The 22,680-nt window shown below is 32.5% G+C and overlaps 1 pseudogene; it reads left to right on the top strand.

Annotated features, from left to right (window-relative positions):
• The first annotated feature begins 1,454 nt into the window (after window positions 1–1,454).
• LOC149171322 (protein ULTRAPETALA 1 pseudogene) lies at window positions 1,455–3,021 on the top strand (annotated as a pseudogene).
• Window positions 3,022–22,680: the final 19,659 nt, after the last annotated feature.

The raw sequence follows: 22,680 nt of genomic DNA, 5'->3' as shown, positions 1-22,680 counted from the left end.
AGTAGAAAATTACAAACCTATCAACTATAAATAAAACATTTCAATGCTCACAATGAGTACAATATTTCAATCTCAACTATGTATATATTATATAAAACAATTGAAAATAAAAAGTTTCTTATTATTAAAATATTCGTGTTGCTCAAAGTGAAGTATATGTATAATTCGAGTGGAGTTTACATGAAGTATATGCATAATTCGAGTGGAGTTTACATGAAGTATAAATATAATTCATGTGGAGTATACACATAGAAAGAAAGAAAGAACCATTATAGACTGGTATCGAGAGGGATCAAATCTCACGAGGCTCAATTTTTCCTTCAAGTTTTGTGCTTTAAAAGAGGTGGTTTGCACCTTGAGAGATTTGATCCCTCCCAACTAAGTATTGAGAAAGATCAAATCTCACGAGGCTTAATTTTTTCTTCAAGTTTTGTGCTTTAAAAGAGGTGGGTTGCACCTCGAGAGATTTGATCCCTCCCAATGCTTACTTCGGTGGTTAAGATGGATCTACCTTGGAATATATATATATTCTTAAATTTGCTTAATTTCTTATCGAAAAAAAAGACTAAATTGTTGTTTAAGATTTCGAAGTAAATTAAGTAAAAATTTCGAAACGTCCAAAAGACACTATAATTGTATTGGTCCATCACAATAAGTGAAACGACCACTATGAATTTCACATTCGACCACTAAGAATTTCACATTTTGCACATTTATATGTTTAATAAAAAAAACAACATTTCAAAAAATTTTTATTTAAAAAAATAAATCTAAAACAACATAATTACCAAATATAAAAACTTACATACTAAATATAAGCTTTTAAACACATACCTATATATCTTAATTTTTTCTCAACTGTTTTTGTTATAAAATTAAGAAATTAAGTTATTATATTTAATGAAAAATAACATTAATTTCATTGACACATAAAATTAGGGTTCATAACATCAACACATTTAGACCTATAATAAAGAAGAATGGAAGCCAGTTAAAGATCGCCCTGGTTCACGGAGAGGTAAAATGGGGAAAATGGTACTTTTATTTCACGAATATTCACTTATAAAACTAATTTTGTAAGATTGCAGTCCTCAAAAAAGATTTCAATGATACCAAAATTGCTGCCCAGTTTTATGAGGCCAAAATTTGAACCTGTACAATCACACGTGACATCTTTTTTTAATATTTGAAAAATATTTAAGAAAATGGGGGTGAGCAGGAGGGACTGAACTGGACGTCGATCTAGCCACCCTAATAAAGATTGCCATTAATGCTCAGGAGGGGAGAGAGAAGTTCAAGAATAGGGGTCGTTAATTGCTAGGTTTTATTAAAAAGAAAAAGAAATATATTAATAGAAAAGAGCGGGTAGATGGGGAAGGTTATGGAAAAATATTTAATAATTAAAAAAAAGAGAAAAAAGCGGGGTGAGTGGTGGAGGTGCTTATAATGATGAATAGGGGAATAAGAGAAGAGAAGAAACGAGGACGAGGAGGAAGCAGAGGCTGTGGAGGATTCGAATAGCCGCTCGCCTGGCTTGTCTTTGTCTGGCTCAGGCCATTAACGGCTTTATTCTTGTTTTTGTCATTGTTTATTTATTTCAAAGATCTTGAAAAGCTAAGCCTCGGCTGGCCTGGATTGGGATTGGGACTGTTGAATAGATTAGAGGCGAAGGAAGGAAGGGAGGGAGGGTATTGGAAAAATAAGGAGGAGGAGCTAGAGATCGCAGGTTCGAATCCAAGATGGAGAAAGCCAAGGTTCAGGAAGCAGAGGGCGAGGGTGAGGGAGAGGGCGAGGACGTTTTTAAAGAAGAACACCTGAGAGGGATATACAGGCTGAAGAGAGGGAAGGGCTTCATAGAAATGATGTGTGGGTGCACCAGCGCCAAGTACGGAGACGCGGTGGGGACGCTGAGAATTAGCGAGGAGGGCGTGTTCGAGATCGCTTGCGAGTGCAGCCCCGGCGGGTGCGAGGAGGGTACGCTTACGCCGCCGGCTTTCGAGAAGCACGCGGGGAACCGCTCCAAGAAGTGGAAGAACAACATCTGGGTGATACGGGAGAACCGCAAGGTTCCGCTGTGTAAGACGGGGTTGCTGGCCTACCACAACCCGGGGCCCGCTGCCCGGAAGGGCCGAGCGGCGCGCCGGGCGGCGCACCGGGACGAGTTCGTTCGCTGCTCAGTCTGCGGTAAGGAGCGCCGCTTCAAGCGCCGCGACCGGGACGAGTGCCGAGTCTACCACGACGCCGCGCGGAACCCGAATTGGTCCTGCAAGGACTTCCCCTACGAGGTCACGGACTGCCAATTGGAGGAGGAGCGCGCCGCCTCTCGAAAGGCCCACCGCGGCTGTCCCAAGGCCACGGCCTGCGAGGGCTGCTACTGCTGCGTCTGCCTCGGATGCGACGTCTGCCTCTTCCCCGACTGCAATTGCCGCACCTGCGTCGATTTCTTCACGTCAAATGCTAAAGCCTGATGAAACCCTCGAAAAAACAAGAGAGACAAAGAACACAATGTAGCCGTGTATTGGCATTAACGTTTATATTTTTCAGTGGGGGCTTGGTTTTTGGTTTTTATATTAGGGCTTCTATTTTTGGTTTTGTTGTGGGAATCGATCTCTCGACCCCTGTTCTTCTTTTTCTTTTTAATATTAAAGAAAGACCGCCCGCTCCGCTTCTGGTTCTCTCTTTGTTTTTGTATCCTTCCCGTTTAATTATAATTTCCGTCAATTCTTGCATGCAAATCCTTCTTTCATTTTGCTAGAGCTCAGATGACACAGATTTACAGTTCCTGTTTGCCCTTCCCCAACTGCCGGAGCTTTTTACAGTTGGAGGTAACTGTGCCGATTAATGTGAGCAACAGATAATAAATAATGCACATAACCGTGCTCATTTTGTGACGTACTTTTGTTGTCATGCCGAGGGCGAGAATCGAACTGCCGACTTGCTCTTTGGATGTACTAGGTAGACTTTACTGTGAACCTGTATTTTCTTTAATTATAGGCAAACTTGATTTTATTCACTTGTCAATGCGAATATTGTTTCTTTCGACAGTATGCATTTATTTTGGGATTTTTATTCTGATAATATGATCTGACTTTACAAGCAAATCGCAATTCAAAAATTTAAGACAGGAAACTCTGTCCACTCCCAGCAAATCCAGCTAATAATTCCATGTTCAGAGTTCACAGTCCTTTTTCATCACAAAGTAACAATATTAATTTATTTTTACATTTTAGTTTTATTGATGCAGTATTTTCTTACTTATTGCAGATGTGATGATTTTATTTTTTCCTTAATGTTCAATGGAGGATGATGTCTTCTATCACAGTATAGCATTAAATGTTTGATGGATTTGTTTTATTTATGTTGATGGTGATGTCTCCTATTACAGCCCAACATTAAATGTTAAGGTGGTGTTCTAACAGATGCATACATTTTAAGATTTTATTTTGCGGTTTCTGGACTTTGGATGAGATATATGATTTATACATATGTGGTATTATATATGGGCATAGATATTTTGCCAGTGATAAAGCTTTTGGCTGATTAATGACTGAATATGTATATATTAAAAAGCGTTTGAAGCTCTGTTTGCACAGATGTGGAACTATGAATTTCATAGCAAAATATATATATATATATATATATATAAAGTGATTGAAGCTCTGTGGAAATTTATGAACTTCATAACAACATATATATTAGATAAAGAGAACCCTGGAATTATGAACGTCATAGCAACATAAATATTGATAAAGTGGTTGAAGCCCTGTCTACACAGATAATGGAACTATGAAGTTATGGTTGAAGCCCTGTCTACACAGATAATGGAACTATGAACTTCATGTTTGTGGCTCACACTTCCTTTCCATTATCAAATTTAGATTTACCTGTTTTAGATTTTATTTATTAATTAAAGATTTCCTCTTTTGTCTTTGTGGGCCCTCGGGAAAGTGTTAGAAAATGTTGGTGATTAGCCCTTATTAATTTAAATGGTGATGTCTCCTATTATTACAGCATCATAATAATATTATTATAGTAAATGTTAATGGTGGTGTTTTGCATAACAATATTATTATAATATATAATACTAAATATTAAATGTGGTCTTTCTAAATTATTGTGGAAAGACTTTATATAATTCATGATATATGTAATATTATATTGAAATAAAATTGTATTAAATTTATTTTCTAGTAACAAGAATAATGATTTTAATAGTTTAAAATTATATTTTCAATGAAATCTTTATAACATCGTGAAAGTTTAAAGTTTAAAATTTATTTATTTATTTACTATTTTTTAAAATAATATAAATTAAAATTGTATTACATAAAAACAAATCTATTCAAAATTTATGAGTTTTTTTAATAAAAGAAATTTATTTTATATTTGTAAATTTTATTAATTATTTTTTTTTTTTTAATTTTACAAATTATAAATTATAAATTATTAAAAATATAATTTTTAGAAATTTATATTAATTATAAAATACAATAAAAATAGTGATTTCAAATATTTAAATTTATATCATTAATTTCTCAGGATAATGGATGATTAATGATTCTTTGCAGAATATATATAGTTTGTTTACAATCCCCTATATATAATATATGGTTAGGGAATCTCTGCCTACCAGTTTAACGATTAATATCTGGGTTTCGGAGTTCAAAGTCCCTTAAAGTAATTCACTAGTGGGTATTTTGATGAGAGTTATTTTGAAAATTTTATTTAATTTTACATTAATTTAAATTAACAGTGATGTCCCTGTTATAGTACAACGGTATGGGTCAAAGGTGGTGTTTTTGTATTTTAAAATAATTACTTATTTTCTAAGATGATTTATGATTATAATACATACGCTGTGATTAAAAATATATATATAGATAATAGTTGGGAGAAATTGATTGAGGGGATGGAGATTCCCGGTGAATTCGATTTGTCACATAAAGTGGGCTGCATGCATGATTTAGAAGGATATGATTCCTTGGGATCCGTGGTGATATTTTACACGAGCTCTCATTATGGTGTTGTATATTTATTTGCATGGTAGACAAAAGATGATTCCTGTAAACGTACACCATGAAATATGCATTCCCTTTATTATTATTCAATGTATTACACTTTTCATCAATGGTGAATGGCTTTTTGTATTGGCATGGAATGATTGCGATTCTTAACCAAATAGAGATATCAAAGTGTTTAGTTATAAATTTGAGTCTCTTTGTATGATGAAAGTTCTAAACATGCCAGAGTACATTGTTATTATTATTATTATTTGAGTTAAATAGGTCAGAGTATAGTGTTATTATTTGATTTAGGGATTTTTTACTTAAAATTTTTGTGAAATGTTTTTGGATTTTTGTGTTGTTATTATTATTATTATTTGAGTTAAATAGGTCAGAGTATAGTGTTATTATTTGATTTAGGGATTTTTTACTTAAAATTTTTGTGAAATGTTTTTGGATTTTTGTGTTAGTTATGGATATAAATTAACATTTGTGATAGAAGTAACTTATAACTAAATAACCGATTTAGACCAAAATGTAATTGAACTTGTTCACTTTTAAATAAGTAATAAAAATAACCTATAACTATTGAAAATATTTTGAACTATTTATTTTTACTTTTATAATTCTATGTTTGATTCAATTGACCTAATTATGATTATTTTTTTTTAATTTTAATTAAAATTATATAAACATTTTGAAAAATTCCAATAAAAATATATAAATAATTTGAGTAAACTTCTTAAACTCATTTATATTGCTATACTATAGTAGTTATATATAATCAACCATACAAATTAGCTATACATTTAAATAAACTATTTATTTTTATTTTTATTATCCAACACTTAGACGTAATATAATTGGACTCTTCTTTTTAAAATTTCTACTAAAATTATATATAAATAATGAAGTAAACCTCTTAAATTTATACTTAATATATTTTTATAATTATCTTTTTCTTTAAAATTCCAAAAAAATATATAAATAATTGAGTAAACATCTTACTCTTAAACTCATTTATATTCTTCTATTATACCCTTGAACTAAATATTTTTTAAGTAAATTTTTAGATTGTAACTATAAATAATCAAGCGAACAATAATACTACTTTCAAAGCATAACTGTAAATTATCAAGTTTTAACAATAATATTTTCTTAGGGTTTTAACTTCTTAACGCCACTTATTTTCAAAACTCGTTGGTTGTTGATTCAAATCATATTTAAAATAATGTAAGCCTGATTTTACTAGGCATGAGCTTTGATGTGACTAATGACTCTGTCACCTTGTCATCTTTCTTAAAGTTTTTGCTTTCGTGATGTTGGCTTTTACCTTTACATGTGGGTTATGATTTGGATCACGGTCTTTCTTGGAAAAGGGGTTGGTGCATTGGCATACCATTGGTAACCTTGTATTCACTATTTAAAAACGTCAGAAGGTGGAGCTATATTATTTTAAGGTTTTTAGTGTAATAGGTTGTTTTTTTATATAAAGAAAATATAAATATAGATGTAGTAATGAAATAATAGTTAAAAAAATTATATTGTATAAGTATAATGATAATAATGATGGTTATTTGAAAAGAAATGTATTTATTACATTCATTTATAAAAAGTCATACAATTTCTTTCAGCGTATATAACTTTTATGTATTCTGAAAAAATGTTGGAAGTTTGGATGATCAATTATGTAAATGTTGTATCTTCTTAATTGTAGATATTGTTTAGGGTTTCTTTTATCTAGTAATGAAACCATGAGAGTTTGGGAAACATGGAAGTGTGGATGACCAACCATGTAAATGTTGTATGAAGTTAGTTGCAAACATTGTGTAGGGTTTATTTTATCTAGTAGTGAAACCATGAGAGTTTGGGAAGCATGGTCAATATTGTGGAAAAGAAGTGGGCTATATGCACAAAGCTCATAGAATCTTCGTTGGACTATGTAGGAACTAGAATGATGCCAATAGGGTTTGTATGATAAGGGATGTGAATACTTACACTATATTCAATTTGAGAAACTCTATAGGATAAGGTCTGAGAAATATTGTACGACATTTCGTAATACCAAAGAGAGTTATAGAGCTTTCGATATATTTGGATCTTGAATTGTGCTTCAATCCCTCATTTCCAATGAGTTGTATCTTGCTATGATATCAATGATCCATATCTCATACACTAAGATTCAATGAGGCATGACAAAGAGAGGAGGTGAATAAACTTATGAATCTACCTCAAAATTCAGAAAAAATAACATTAATAGTGTCCATTCATATCAACAAAAAAAAAAAGAGTTATTCCTAATTTTAGCATCTCACCTACTTTATTCCTAAATGTCTCATTATGGTTATTTATATAGGTGATATGAATAATTTATATAAGAGATTTGGGTAAATGCAACTTTGATTAAGTTTGATTTTTTCAACTCGATTTGTTTTTAAATTTAATACAAAATATCCTTATGACTTTGGCATCTAATTATTGTAGAATGACTCTCTTAAAGTTTGGATTAACCATAGGTAGCCAAACTCATGAGAGCATTTTTTAAGCATTAAGGCATCATGGACATTGACTCATTTATGTGACTTAGTAGTTGATCCAAAATAAATTAGTCCACTTTTTATCTTTCAAAATAGACATAGATGACCAAGCTCACAATGGTACCTTTTTAAGGTTCAAATATCTTAAATCTAAACTCATTTCTATAATTCATTGGTTGATCTAGATGCAATTAAGCTTCTCTATCTTAATGTTTCAAAGATACAACCATAGGTAGCCAAGCAAATAGTGGTACTTTCTTAGGGTTAATACATATTGAACCTACAATCATTTCTATAACTCATTAGTTGTAAAAAATGCGTTTATACCATATTAAGGTTTCAACACATAGCCAAGATTCAAGTGTTTATGAAATGTCTTCAACAACCCCAATTTGTTATTCGAAGTAAATTTGTAGTCTAAGGAATTTGCAAGGAAAAGTTGCTCCACTTCCAAAAGTTAAGTGCAGTCTCCTATGTGTTTTGCACAGGGAAGTGGTTCCTCTCCAATGTACATAGGGAGTTTATTACAAGATAATACCCTACACCTATTTTTACAATGTTAAATTTATTCCAATGGATTAAACAATTCAAGAGAATGGCATCCATATTTGATTTTAAATTACAAGATATTTGTTAGAAAATGGCATTATTTCCTCTTTTAACATGACAAGTATCAATTTCCCCCATATGGGGTGAACATGGATGAGATGATAAACAAGGATGGCATGTGAACTTCCACCTCACGTAATGAGTAGGGCAGGCATGCCACCACCACTTGTTTTCATGAATCAACGTGGTAATAGAATTAACAATCTCCCCTCTGCCGTTATAATGGAATTTCAACTCATACTTTGCTCCACTATGCTTGTTCGTATCGAGGATAGGATTGTTACAAGATCATGGTTTTTACTCCACTGGTGCATATTAACTATCATAATGAAATTAACCCTCCCAAGATTATTGTCTTTTCTCCTCATTAGTATGGCTTGGACGTGGCCTTATCTTGTGCTTCTCTCTTTGTTTAGTTTTGGTTATTTCCCTATTCTCGAATAAAATAAGTGTGGGCTTACTATTGCTATTTGGTCTCATTCTCCAACATGGGTTACGTAGGTTTCACATATGTGGTCGAGCTTTGGCCTCTCCCATGTTGTAGTCTAGCTAGTCTAGACTTTTCTCCACCTCCTTTGCTTGTAGAAATGATTATACAACATGCTTGGTGCCACAGGGGAGGTAAGGGTTGAGGATCCCCTATGGGTTCAAGAGGAAGAATGAGCGGGAAGTCATCGACCTGATCATATCATGAACAATCTTTATTTGCAACTAAGGATGAGTTACAGGACCTGGAGGATGATGTTGTGGGGAAGAGGGCATGTTTATCTGCCTTAGAGGTTATAACGATGGTGACTTCCTAGGTGCCACAAGCATGGTATACTTGTAGGTGCCAAAACCAATATCTATATACAATTGATCTTTATTGTTGTATGAAATCCCTTCTAGAAAAAAGTCCCGCTGGACAGGAATGAGGCGAAGGATGAGATCTTGCTGGTCTTGATGATATTATGTCGTAATTGAAAGGATTCAATGGTAGACTAGAGCACATAGAAGCAAAAGCTACACCAAGGCCGGATTTTAGTAGTCACAACCAGTTTGAGCTCATCCCCATTGAGGTACATGCCTCACTATCTTCTTATTCTTGTTCATGTGTATGCACTCTCTATTGTTTTTCTTTCAATATTTCACAAGCTAGTTTAGGATAAACAAAGTTTTGTTTATGCTTTCATCAATGTTATTGCCAAGAATTTGCTATTGTTATTATTTAGTATCGGGCTAGATAGTAAATGTTGGCTAACATATAACTCATTTTAATATCTTGGTTAATATCTCGGAGAGAGGGTGAGCGGTTCTTCCAATGGACTAGTTTTCCCAATGGCAGACCATGATACAATCCGGGCAAGCTGCTAACTTTATATTTTTGACATGAATATAAGCTTTTAATTTATGAAAAAACACATAACAAGTAGCAATTTGAATGAGTGGCTAAAAAATGCAAAATAACTAAAACAACATATAAGTATGAAGGTTACTTCAAATATTTACAACTAATAAAGAAATACAAACTTTAAAAAAATTCAATCTTAGAAAGAAAAATTAATAAATGATAACTAATTTGAATACAAATTCATTTTTATTTCTACTTTTAATAATAGTTTATATAAAATATAATACAAAATAATTCCAAAGTGTCAAAATGGAAACCTTTTGTATTTCTCAATTTTAATTTCTTCTTCATTGACTCCACAAGCTATTAAATAGGGGGGTGGCATGGCTTTACATCCCCATGCATGAACCATGTGGCTGCATGTCAAATTTACTCATGTTTTACCATATGTTGGAGAGTTCTCTTGTCATTCCAATGTAGAGGAGTGAAATTTTGAATCCAGAGAATGGAATTCTCCTGACACTGGTGGGACTATCACATCCACTGCAGAGTATACCATTCTTGAAAGGCGAGGTTGGGTAGCTGAAAAACTGGGTCGGGTTGGAAATTTCCAGAACGATATCAACTAACTAGAATTCATAGCAAGTTTATTGTTTTTTGTAGTTAAACTACCCTATTTCTGTGGAAGGAAAGAGAAGGTGCAAGCTTAAGGAGGCGAAGACAAACGATGCACCTACTGGGTTAAAGGCTACAATTGGAGATGAGGTGGTTCCTCTAGTTGATGGGCAAAGCATCTGTAAGACCATCTCGGACGATGGCATCTCAGCTTAGTTAGTATTAGTTTCCCTCAACAGATATTACCAAGTAGCATTTATATACCCTTTTTACATGTGGTCTGTTTGGTGGGCCGTGTTTGTCTATGTTCTAGTCTAGGTTCTATGTTATTAATTTCCTAGGGAAGGTGACTATTTAGTTTAATTCAATCTTGGCAAACCTTTTATTTTGGGACTTGGTTGTTCACATTGGTTCGATTGTTCACCATCTAAATGATTGGATTATATGCCATACTCTGTTGATCCAAGGGATCCAAAATATGCTCAAAAATAAAAGTGTTTAAATTCATCCAAAACTAGTGCCAAATCATAGACCTCGTGGTCCTGGTTCCAACGACACTTGAATCACCTCATTCTGACATTGTATGAGGAAGTTATCACGTTATAAAGTTTTTGGCAAATAATAAAAAATTCAACTTGTAGGGTTGACTGGGTAGTGTACGGATGCCACGCGGCAGTCTATGTGCAAATGTGGCGCTGACATCAACATGGTGAATGTGTAGTACGAAGCCAATTAGAACAGGACATGTGGCTGGGTCATACAAAGGTAGTTGGCGTGATTTGATTGGTTGGTGGTGATTTGTTTTGGGCCAATCACAGAGTGATACATGGCCCAATCACAGGGTGCCATGTGACACTCTGGATGAGGCCAAAAGTTGGTTATAGAAAGGATGAGCCTTTGCGGGGTTCAATCTCACGACCTCACAATACACAACAAACCACTTATTAAACCTAGTGGCGATGATTATATTTAAGTTTGACCGATTCTGTCATTAGGGGAAGGGCTAGGCTGACGGGTGCGCCCAACTGGCCCAACCCAAGTCACATGAAGCACTATATAACCATGGCAAATGGTTAGAGGGGTAGGGCGCATGGCACCTATGCCCCAGCCCACGATTTCGTGTGGAGTGATATGACCAAGGGGGTAGGGAATAAGGTGACGGTTGAAGCGTCGATCCTCGATTTTATTATGTTAACACGACCAACGATGAATGAATCGGGAGGGGAGGGCGCGTGGCACCCTGCCCGCGTCCAGCGCCCAGTCACATTAACTGCCATATGATCGACTTGGGGGCGGAAGAATAGGGGCGCGACCCTATTGGCGTGACTAATGGTTCAACATTTTGCACCAAAATCAGTAGGGTTTGTGCACCAAACCTGCCACCTATAAGTGCAAAATTTTCACCTTGCAAGGTTGCCAAAGACTAGTTTCGTTGCTAGTTTTGACAGAAGGTCGATTTTGCAGAACAATTAGCAGAGAAATGGAGAAGAAGGACTATCTTGGCCATTTTTAGCTTTTTTTAGCCCAAGAAGAGTCTCCTCAGGGGATTTTGGGTGTTCTGGACACAATAACAGTGTTATTTTTGCAATTTGAGCATTGTATATTGATTTAATTTCAATTTTGAACATATAATTTAAAGGGCCACCATTGGAAGATGGACTCAGAGACGTAGCCTAGGAGGGATGAACTTCGTCATCAAATTGTTGTTTTTTGATGTCGCTTGTTGTCTATTTTTCACTGTTAAAATCTGCAAAATCTAACTTGGTTTGTGTGCTTTTGCAATATTGATCTATTTACCATAAGACATAAACTAGACATGGGCTCTTATGCCCTTCTTCATCCATGTTCGGTTTGTTTATCTGTTTATCTCAATGGATATTAATTCTCTGGCATTCATAAATTATTGCGATAGTAATCTCTATTGACCATTCTATTTGCTTCTAAGCAACTGCTATTTGTTTGGTATTTGTGGTGCTAGTGGATTGGTTTTTTTGGTATTGTGTTGATTCTCTATTTGCGGGCGTTAAAATGCCTCATCCACACATGTGTGGCTATTGTGGGTGGGAGGTCATGGCTAACAAAGATGGTCCTTGGCCGAGATGCAGGCTCAGAGGCAATGATTTCCTACCACTCTAAAACCTCTCCAAGTATGAGGGAGGGAATTCAGGGGCTAGAGAGACATGCTCATCAAGACAAACATGTTTTTTTAGATTTAGAATTAATATATGAGGTTGCTCACTGACTTCTTGACCTTGGCCACACCAGGGGAATGAGGAACCAATACATTTATACCATTACTCTTCGTTGATAGTTAAAAAATTTGTTGGGATGATTGCTAAAAAAGAAGCACAAAGAAGTGACATCATCTCCTTCCTGAACAACATTCAATGAAACCAGTGGAAATGCAAGCAAGTCTAGAGAGGTTGATGACTCGAGTAGCTCACATGCAAAAACACATTCAATGTGAGTTCAAGCCCACAATGCCTCCTTGTATGTGTGTGCAAGACCCAACGTAGTGACATCGTCAGACTTGTGGTTTAGAAACCATGTTGTTGATTTTTATTAGCAATTTACTCTCTAATTGCATAGTTTTTAGTATTTGGTTGTTACTGGTAACATTTTATATAAACTTAATACTATCCTATACCAATCAACAAATCTAGTTTCTAATATAACAAATATCAATATTTTTAAACAATAATTATCAATAATATAACTTGACTTTTAGAAAAAATACAATCAACTTACAATTTTATTTAATTATTATGATCATTTGAAATACTTTACTATTTTAAATTATTTGGTATTTTGTTTTTATAAATCAAAACAAGGTGTTTTTTTTAATTAATTTTTCAGTTTATTTACCAGCAACCTTAATATTAATCTTCTGAGTTTCGTGATCATTTAAAATATTCAACTATTTTAAAATATTTAGCGTTTTATTTTTATAAACAAAAACAAGGTGTCAGGGAGTCGTGTTTTATTTTATAACTAAAGTGGTTGTTATTTAACATAAATAAATATGATTTTCGAGGTATTTGAGTTTTGACATTTTTATTATTATTATGATGATGATGATGATGGTTAACGTCCACTCAGACCAAATTGGTCTATCGAACCTACAATTTTCTTAATTTTTACTTGTCTGGCTCCTCGTCTTTCTTGGCGAGATTGGTGTTGTAGCTTTCTTTCTTTTCTCTACGGTCTTCCAACTTCCTTTGTCTTGCACCTCCTTCATCTCTTCTGGTTCTTAGAACATTGGTGTCTTAGCTTCGCGATCTATTGTGTTCGTTCTTTTGAAAATAGTCGGAGATGAAGATTTATTTTCTGCGGTATTCAAATCCTCATAACTGTTGATTTGTTGGGGCGGGCTTTCTCCTTGCTTGTTTTGAGAGTTGCTTCCTTCTTCCTTGATTTCTTGTGACTCATTTTCTCTAGAATATTATTCTTCTTTGATGATAGTGTAGTGTTCTTTTTGTGCTCCTTCCCACCATGTAGATCTGTGGTGGTTTTTTCTAGCAAAATTTTTCTCAGAGGCTTTTGGGCAATTTTTGGCTAGATGCCCCGTCTCAAAGCACGATCGGCATCTGAAGAGGACACTTTCATAATCAAGCTTCTGGTTCCACACATAGTTTTTACTTGTTAGGTTTATTTCAGCTGGGAATCCGGCGCTGAAATCCATTTCCACACAGATGCGTGCATAGGTGGTTCTGGCATATTCCTCTGTTTCTGGGCACCTGCAGTAAATTTTCCCAATTGCATTTCCGATGGCTTTTAGCGAGGAGAGATTCCAGAGATGCAAGGGTAGGCTTGGCAATCTCACCCAAACTGGTGCTGAGGTTATCACTGCTGTAGAGGGATCGAATGATGGGTTCCATGGCTTCATGAATAGGCCTGATTTTTCCCAAAACCAAGGGCCGGAGTCTAGAATACATTGTCTGCTTTCAGGATTTTCAAAATCTACTATAAAGAAACCTCTAGCACAGGGGTAGATATTAATTTCATCAGAAATGACAGGCTTCCATACCTCCGAGATCCAATTGTGGAGTGCTATGAGCCGCGGCCAAAAACCATTGAACCGGCAAATTAGGGCACTTTCGGAGAACTTCAAAGCTTCATCGAGTGAGTCCTGGACCACTTGGATAGTGGGAGCTGGGGCTTCACTCACGATATGGGCAGGAGATTGCCCTTCAGAGGCGGATGAGCCACCAGTTATTTTTGCGAAGCTCGGAGCCATATTTTACTTGCTCGTAGAACGCAGCCACAGAAAAGGAGAACCGAGACTTCTGAGATCCGCAGAAGATAGATCCACCACCGAAGAAAGGTAGATCCATAGAAGAGAGATCCACCACCGAAGAAAGGTAGATCCGCAGAAGAAAGATAATAAACACCGGTAGATCCGCAAAAGAGAGATCCACCACCGAAGAAAGGTAGATCCACAGAAGATAGATCCGCAGAAGAGAGATAGAGCCGCAGATCTATACGAGGAGAACCGCAGAAGAGGAGAACCGAGACTAATAGAGCCGCAGAAGAACCGAGACTAATAGAGCCGCAGGAGAACCCATATAAAAATCCGCAGAATTTCCTCGCAATAATTATTTCCAGTTGACTTTGGAACCCATATAAAAATCCGCAGAATTTCCTCGCAATAATTATTTCCAGTAGATCCGCAGAAGAGAGAGAGCTGCAGATCTATACGAGGAGAACCGCAGATCTATAGTTTAGATCTATACGAGGAAGCCGCAGATCTATACGAGGAGAACCGCAGAACCGCAGATCTAAATATTAAATATTAATATTTAATATTAAATATTAGTATTAAATTATTTTTTTAATATTAATTTTTTTAATAATTAATTCATTTTATAAATGATTTAAATATTAATATTTTTAACGTTTTTGTTTTGAAATATTAAAGCATTTACGAAGGGCATAAAATAAGCGAGTTTTAGTTCTAATGGATTTGAGTGAAATGAAAGCCTCCTTTGCTTTTTTCACACCATTATTACTTTAATAATAGGTTTAGAAAAGTTTATATTTAAATAATTAATTTATTTTTAAATATTATTCTTTTAAGAAATATTTTTATTTTGGGTTTGGAGTATATTTTAATATTATTTTTGTTTTGGAGTATATTTTAATATTATGTTTTTCTTGTGATGTAAAGCTTGCCTCTTTACGGATTGAAGGAGTTATTCCACGTGGCGTAGTTAGGGTTATTTCAGGTGGCATGATTTTCCTTGAATAAGGATGATGAGTTAGCTTGCATTCCGGATAATAACTAGAGATATGATAGGTTTTCCCACTGTATTATAGAATATTATTTTGTTTATTTAAAATTAATTAAATAATGTTTGAAATCTAGCCATATGTATTTCATAATAAATTATTTATGGGAATTAACTTTAATGGGAAGATACCCCTCATTTCTCCTAACCACCTAAAATAAACTTAATTAATTAACTATAAATTTATTTTTTAAAAATATTAAAATTAAAATTATATATATATATGGACATTAACCACCACCATCATCGTCATCATCATATATATATATATATATGAGATTTTTTTGGAGAATTAGTAACTTGGGAAGATTGGTTGCCAATATTACACTAAATCCAACTATTTCATAGATGCCACAAACAACCAATACCAACATGTCTCTTGAGAATTGAATTCACACAACCCTGGAAACTAACTGTTCACCAAACCACTCTAGCTAAAATATTTTGACTATTGTTTCTATATTTTAATAAAAAATAATGATATTTAATTATAAGGTGTGTAGATTAGTTGACTATTAAATACACTGTTAATGCACCCTTTGCCATATTACTAGTTCAAACTTGGTGTAGCCCATATGTCATGCTTAAAGGGTGTGCACCACAACTAGAGATTATAGTCATAGCAAGCAAAATCAAACCCATAACATATAAATACACACCAAAACTAATTGGCAATTCATTTACCATTTTTTTTTTATTATAATAACAAAACACAACACTTTACTTTACCTCTTGTATATATACAAACATGTAATAAAATCAAGTCAATAATCATACTACTCTAAAATACTATCTTTTATTACATAATAATAATAATAATAATTTATTTATTTTTTATTTTTTTATCTTTTTGTGTTTTTTTTTTTAATTTTTCTTTTTTCAACACAATACGAAAATCTATCCTTTGTCAAACCAGTAGTGGGGAAAATAATCACTCGGTGCTATATGTAAATGTAGGGTGACTCATCACTATAATTCAAGGAAAACCACACCACTTGGAATTAAGCGCTAGTGGTTCATAAGGGGGCATACTTTCACTCTTGCTAGATACCTGTGGGCCTTGGGCCATTAACCTATTTCTTTTAGATGAGCTCTTAACCATACAAAAATAATTTTAAAACATATTCTAAACTCTATTTTTTTAATTTGGCAATATAATTTGAAGCAAAAATGTGATTTTTGTTACTTCAAATACAATTTTGAATACATAAATTGATTAATACCCTGAAAAACCCTAAAGCACTAGAATTTTACAAAGTAAACAAGTTAAACTCAAATTTTTAAAAATTTATATTAAATTTTAATTAAAATTAACTAAAAAAATATTATATTTAAATTTTTTATCTATAAATTAAACTAACCTCTATAGATATATATTATAAAAATTACTATAAAATAATAACGATAATTAAACCTACACTGTTCATATTCTATAACAATAATTATATATACACACTTCATAGTATAGTGAATATCTCACGGATGATGACTCATTTGTCCTTTTATAAATGATCAAGAGAATCGTCCATCTCTATCAATTTTGTCCTTTCACAAATCTACAATATAAACCGTAAACCGTAATGACATACGTTTTGTTGGGTTTTCTTTTGGACTATTCATAAAATTGTGATTATTTTTATATTATGGAATGTTTTAGAAATTAAAAATTATGGATAATATTATATTAAAATATATTATAGAAATTATTTTAATTAATTATGTTATTGCTTTAAAATAACTTAGTGATGACTAGGTTATATATTAATATAGATTTATTCGGTGAATAAGTGCATTTTATATTTTAATTTTAATTTAAAGATTCGGTGTGATTTTATTTATGCTTAATTTAGAGTTGATATGTTTTTTTTTAAAATAAATAAAATATTTTCTAATTAAAAATAATTAAAAATATGAAGTTGATTATAATAAAAAATAATAATAATGAATATATATATTTCGCTAGTTTCAATTATCTCACCATGCTTATTAACTTAGCTGATATTACAATTCAGTATGAAAGAAATGTACAAATTTTTAGGGTCAATCAATACCGTTTAAGTTATATTAATATTAATTTCATATATATATAGAGAAAGTGTATATATATATATATATATACATCAACTATAATAAAATATTTCAATCTATAAATAGAATATGTAATTGAAATATTTCAATCTATAAATAGAATATGTAATTGAAAGTAAAAAATTCAATTATTTCATGATAATAATAATAAAATGGAAATGTATCATTCATTCATATTTTTAATATAAAATTAATATGTTGGATTTAAAACATTAATAATAATAAAAAAATCAATGTAAGTAATAAATGAAATTTTTCATTATGTATGGTTGAATAATATTAATGTGTATTTACAAATATATTAATTACTGAAATTATTGTGTACAATGTAGTTTATATGTAAAATATTTTACTACACATGTTAATATGTAATTAAACCGGCTTAGATCCATATTAACTCTGGATCTACTAAGAGCTAGGAGGGATGAAATCTCTTTTCACTCTAAAAGATGTTTGCACCTCAAGAGATTTGATCCCTCTAGCTGCTTGGTAGAAGTTAAGAATAGTGTCTAAAGGAATCAAATCTATTGAGATTCAAAGTTTTGGTCAAATTTTGTACTAAAAAATGGTTTGCATCTTAATAGATTTTATCCCTCTTGAAGCCTGGTAAATTGGGAGTTAAATAATCTAGGTTGATTATATGCTTATTAATTATATCTTCTAGAATATCAAGGTTATGAATATGAATAATTATTATTTAAATTTATTTTAATGTGACATGCATATTACAACTCAGTATGAAAGAGACGTAAAAATCTTTGCAAGTCCACTAGTTTGAGTTGTTAAGGCACTCTTGGTTGTTAAGTGACCGGTTCAATTCCTTGCCCTATTTGGGTGTTATTCTTGGACATGACCATGTTGTGGCCTCATAGATGCTGAACTTACAAAAAGAAAAAAAAGGTTCAATTCCCTGCCCTATTTGGGTGTTATTCTTGGACATGACCATGATGTGGCCTCATAGATGCGGAACTTACAAAAAGAAAAAAACATTTCAATCTGCAAAGGAAAATAAGTAATTGAAAATAAAAAAGTTCAATTACTTTTTGATAATAATAATAAAAGAGAGGTGTAATTAATTCAAATTTTTAATATAACATTAATATGTTAGATTTAAAACATTAATAATAATAATAAAATTCAATGTGAGTCATAAATGGAAAAAATCAAAATATATTAATAATAGAAAAACATTTTATTGTGTACAATATAGTTTATGAATAAAATATCTCACTACCTATGTTAATATGTAATTATATGTATTATGATGGTTTTAATTAAACCAACCTAGATCCATGTTAATTCTGGATCTATTAAGAATGAAGAAGTATCAAATCTCTTTTCACTCTAAAATACTTTTGCACCTCAAGAGATTTGATCTGTCTCGATCACTTGGTAGATACAAAGTTAAAATGGTGATGTAACAACTCATATTATGTGCCACTACAAGATCTCCTCTCCAGAAAACAATAATAATAATAATAATAACAATAATAATATGCAAAGAGTTTATTTTAAGAATTAAGTTTTTATATGTCTATTAATCAAATTTAAATACGAAAATTTAAAATATAATGCTTGCAAATATGAATCATTATTTTAATTTTTATGATAAAACCATTCTTAATTTATAGTTGTTGTTTATATTATATATATATTTCTCTCACACATACATTATTATTTCTAATCATATATTGATAATTTAAATTTATTAAGTTTTTATATGTTTATTAATAAAACATTGTCATGATTAAATCATCCTTATTTAAGTTGTTTATATACATTATGATTTTAAAAAAGTTTATATTTATTATTTTTATTACTTATTACCTTTTATTACTTTTTAAATTGACCCACAATAATGTTTTATTACTGTTATCTTTTTCTTTAACGCATGTTACATGTCACTATAACATATTTCCCATAATAGGTTATAGATCCTCTAGCATTTAAGTTATTTAATCAATAAAATATTTTGATACAGGGAAAACACCTTAAAGTTACCACCCACATAAATATATTAGATCAATAAGCCAAAGTATTATGTGCTTAAAACCTTTAGAAATGGAAAAAGGTCATGGACTCAATCAATATAGCAATTTGAGGGTTAAGCAAAAGTAGAATAATTTATATGTGTTTCTCACCATAAATCATGAGAAAATGAGCTACCATGCCCTTAGTGGAAATCATGAAATAATCATGGATTAAACCATATATATAGCAGAAGATGAACTTTTAAAACATTTTATTTCTATAACATAATTGTTGTTCAATTAGATAATTACAATGTATAATAAATTAACACATTAAATAAAAATGCTCTATCTAAAAACACATTAAACTAATTTGATCTAAATATGCTAACATCCCCACTTAAGAAAAACTTAGGATAGGGTTGAAGAATTTGTTGGGTATAATTTATAGCAAGAGTGTAGAAATGATATTAATTTAATTTTTGTGTGTTGGATCTAGAAAAAATGGTATTTAGAATTTCAAAACCAAACCCTAAATCTACTCTACAAACTTTAAACCTTAACTTATGCAAAATGAATGATAATAAAAAATTACAGTATTAACATGTACAAGTAATTTGAAATAGTGTAAATATTGTATACATTATGAATGAAAAGGCTAAAGAGTACAATTGGTTGATGGACTTGTTGAAGCTCATGGGCTCCAATGCCCCTCATCACGATGGATCCTTGGCTTCCTTGATGTGTGAGTAATCCCCCCATAGGTTGGGTGAGTAAGTAGCATGAAAGTGAAGGCACAAACAAGAGGAAGAGGACATTAATATTTATGGTATGAATTCAACAACATGTACCTACTATAAATGAATGGATGATGCATGCAAAGACCTCGATCCTTTATTTATAGGGAAAATAATGGTTAAACGTCCTTGACATGGTCTCAAAATAGTGGTTAAAGATGACCATATCAAGGTTAAGAATAAAAATAAGGATTTTAAAATGTTCAGTTATAAATACTTTCCCTTTTTGGTAAATTTAGGTTAGAAACAATCAAAATTGTGATTTTTTTAGAGTCATGTAGCTTCTGGAGGTAGTTGTTGTGCTATTATCATGATTTCTAGAGGTAATATTTGCACTACCCCTATTATGTCAAAATCTAGATTTGTCTTGACAACTTCGAAAGGTCTACTGGAGGTGGAAATTAAGTGAAAGGGAAGCTAGCCATGTTGATAAGGGTATGTTTTGACAAAACTTATGGAAATGTCACAAGTGAGCAATCACTAAGTGATAAAAACTTTCTCCTTAATGTGAGGTTAAGAGTGAAATATATGGCTGAAATACATCATGTTTTTATTTTTTCAAGCTTAGAGATGACCAAGGAGGGAGATACATGTACAAGGAAGAGGACCAACTATGAAAGGGCCCTGAAGAACCACCTATCAACAATACAACTAAAATGTGATGTGTGTATAAGGTTTTAGTAAGGACAAGGTGGGAGAAACCATATTTGTTGAGATGTATCATGATGATGATATAGTGGCGTGCCACGATATAAATGGGCTAGGAAAATGAGACAAATTTGGGTATCAATACAATACAATATGAGACTAGAAAAGAGATGCCAAAGTGCAATATAATGAAATGAACAATCCTACATATATATGTCTAGATTAACAGGGATAGGTCTAACATAGAAGGATTATGACTACAATTAATTTGGATACACTGGAACTAATGTCCCCACATAAAGGGGTGGTAGAAAAAAAGAAAATTGTGAAGACTTGTTGAATAGGAAAGGGACTCCAAAGATTTTAAATGAGCTAGTAGAAGGGAGGAGCAAACCACATTATGGGAATTTTGAGGTCTAAAATGGGCCTCTTAAAAAAAATGTACAACCAAAATAAAATTTATAAGAACCAATAGGATTAAAGATGATGATGTCAACCATGGGGGAGGATTCACCATTTTTGGAGTAAAAAAGTAAAAATATTAAAAAATAATAAAATAATAAAACTACTTTTTCAACTTGTATTTTAAACTTATCTCCCTAAGGTTTTACTCACATTTTGAGTGGGAGTACTCGTTGGATGCAAAATTTAATTCATCATCCAAGGAGTACCCATGTTGCATACTTTCAATGGACCCTGCTACATGAAAAATGAGAAATACATGAAAAACGTGATTGCAATAACGTTTTTCATGTAATTACCATTTTTCATGTAGTAGAGTCCATCGAAAGTACGCAACATGGGTACTCCTTGGATGAGAAATCAAATTTTTCATTCAACGAGTGTTTTCGCTCGAAATTTGAGTAAACCCATAGGGAGAAAAGGAGAAAATATGAGTTGAAAAAATAATTTTTTCTTTTTCCCTCTAAAATTTGATGATGTAATCTAATATTATTTTATTATTTCCATTTTTATTTTATAATTTCCATAGGAGTCCCATTTTAGACCTCAAAATTCCCCTAATGAAGGATTTGAGAACAACTAAACTGAGCCTATAAAATCTAAGAAACTAAAATTAAGTTTGGATCCCTAGAATATGTATGAATCTCAATGGTGCAATAATGAGTTGGATTTGAGCACATGAGATCTTACCAAGTTTGAGAGTGATGAAGACAATTGTATTGTGGTCCATGGTAGTCCATTAAGGATGAAAATGGGACTAGGGTACATAATACAAACCCTTACTATCAAAATCTTAATGTCAAAAGGGGGGAGTTAATTGGAACCTAGGAATAAGAGGAAATCCTAAGGTCCAACATCCAAAGTACAACAATTTGAACCATATCCTCAAAAATAAGTGCTAAGGCTAGAAAATGTGGGGCCTGGCCTACTTAAAGCACAACCCCCTCCTAAGGGATAATACAACTCATACATGTTAGGGAAATTATTATAATCACCTGAATTGTTGAACCATTAATTATATGAATCTCAATGATAGAGTTGAACATGTGAGAAAAAACCAAGTCGAGAAGCAATGATGATTCTCTGTATTTCGTTCGAGGCATATACCAATGAGGAAGAAAGGCCCAAGGTAAATTATCATCTAATATGAACCCATAAAATATAGGTGTTGAAGTCTATAGGGGAAGGCCTATTAAGATTCAAGGGACTAAGGGATCCTCTAAACTAGCAAGAGCTAGAAAGTATAGAAGGACTAATTGAAGCTGTCACCAAGGGATAATGAGAAGGAAAAGAGAGATTGATTCAATTCTTACATTGTTTAGAGCATAAATAC

This window comes from Pinus tabuliformis, chromosome 4_2 (assembly GCF_031772625.1).
Source record: "Pinus tabuliformis cultivar Carrire ecotype Pingquan chromosome 4_2, CPIR1, whole genome shotgun sequence".
Lineage (NCBI taxonomy): Eukaryota > Viridiplantae > Streptophyta > Pinopsida > Pinales > Pinaceae > Pinus > Pinus tabuliformis.
Note: the sequence above shows the minus strand (reverse complement) of the source record. Positions and strands in the feature narration are given on the sequence as shown.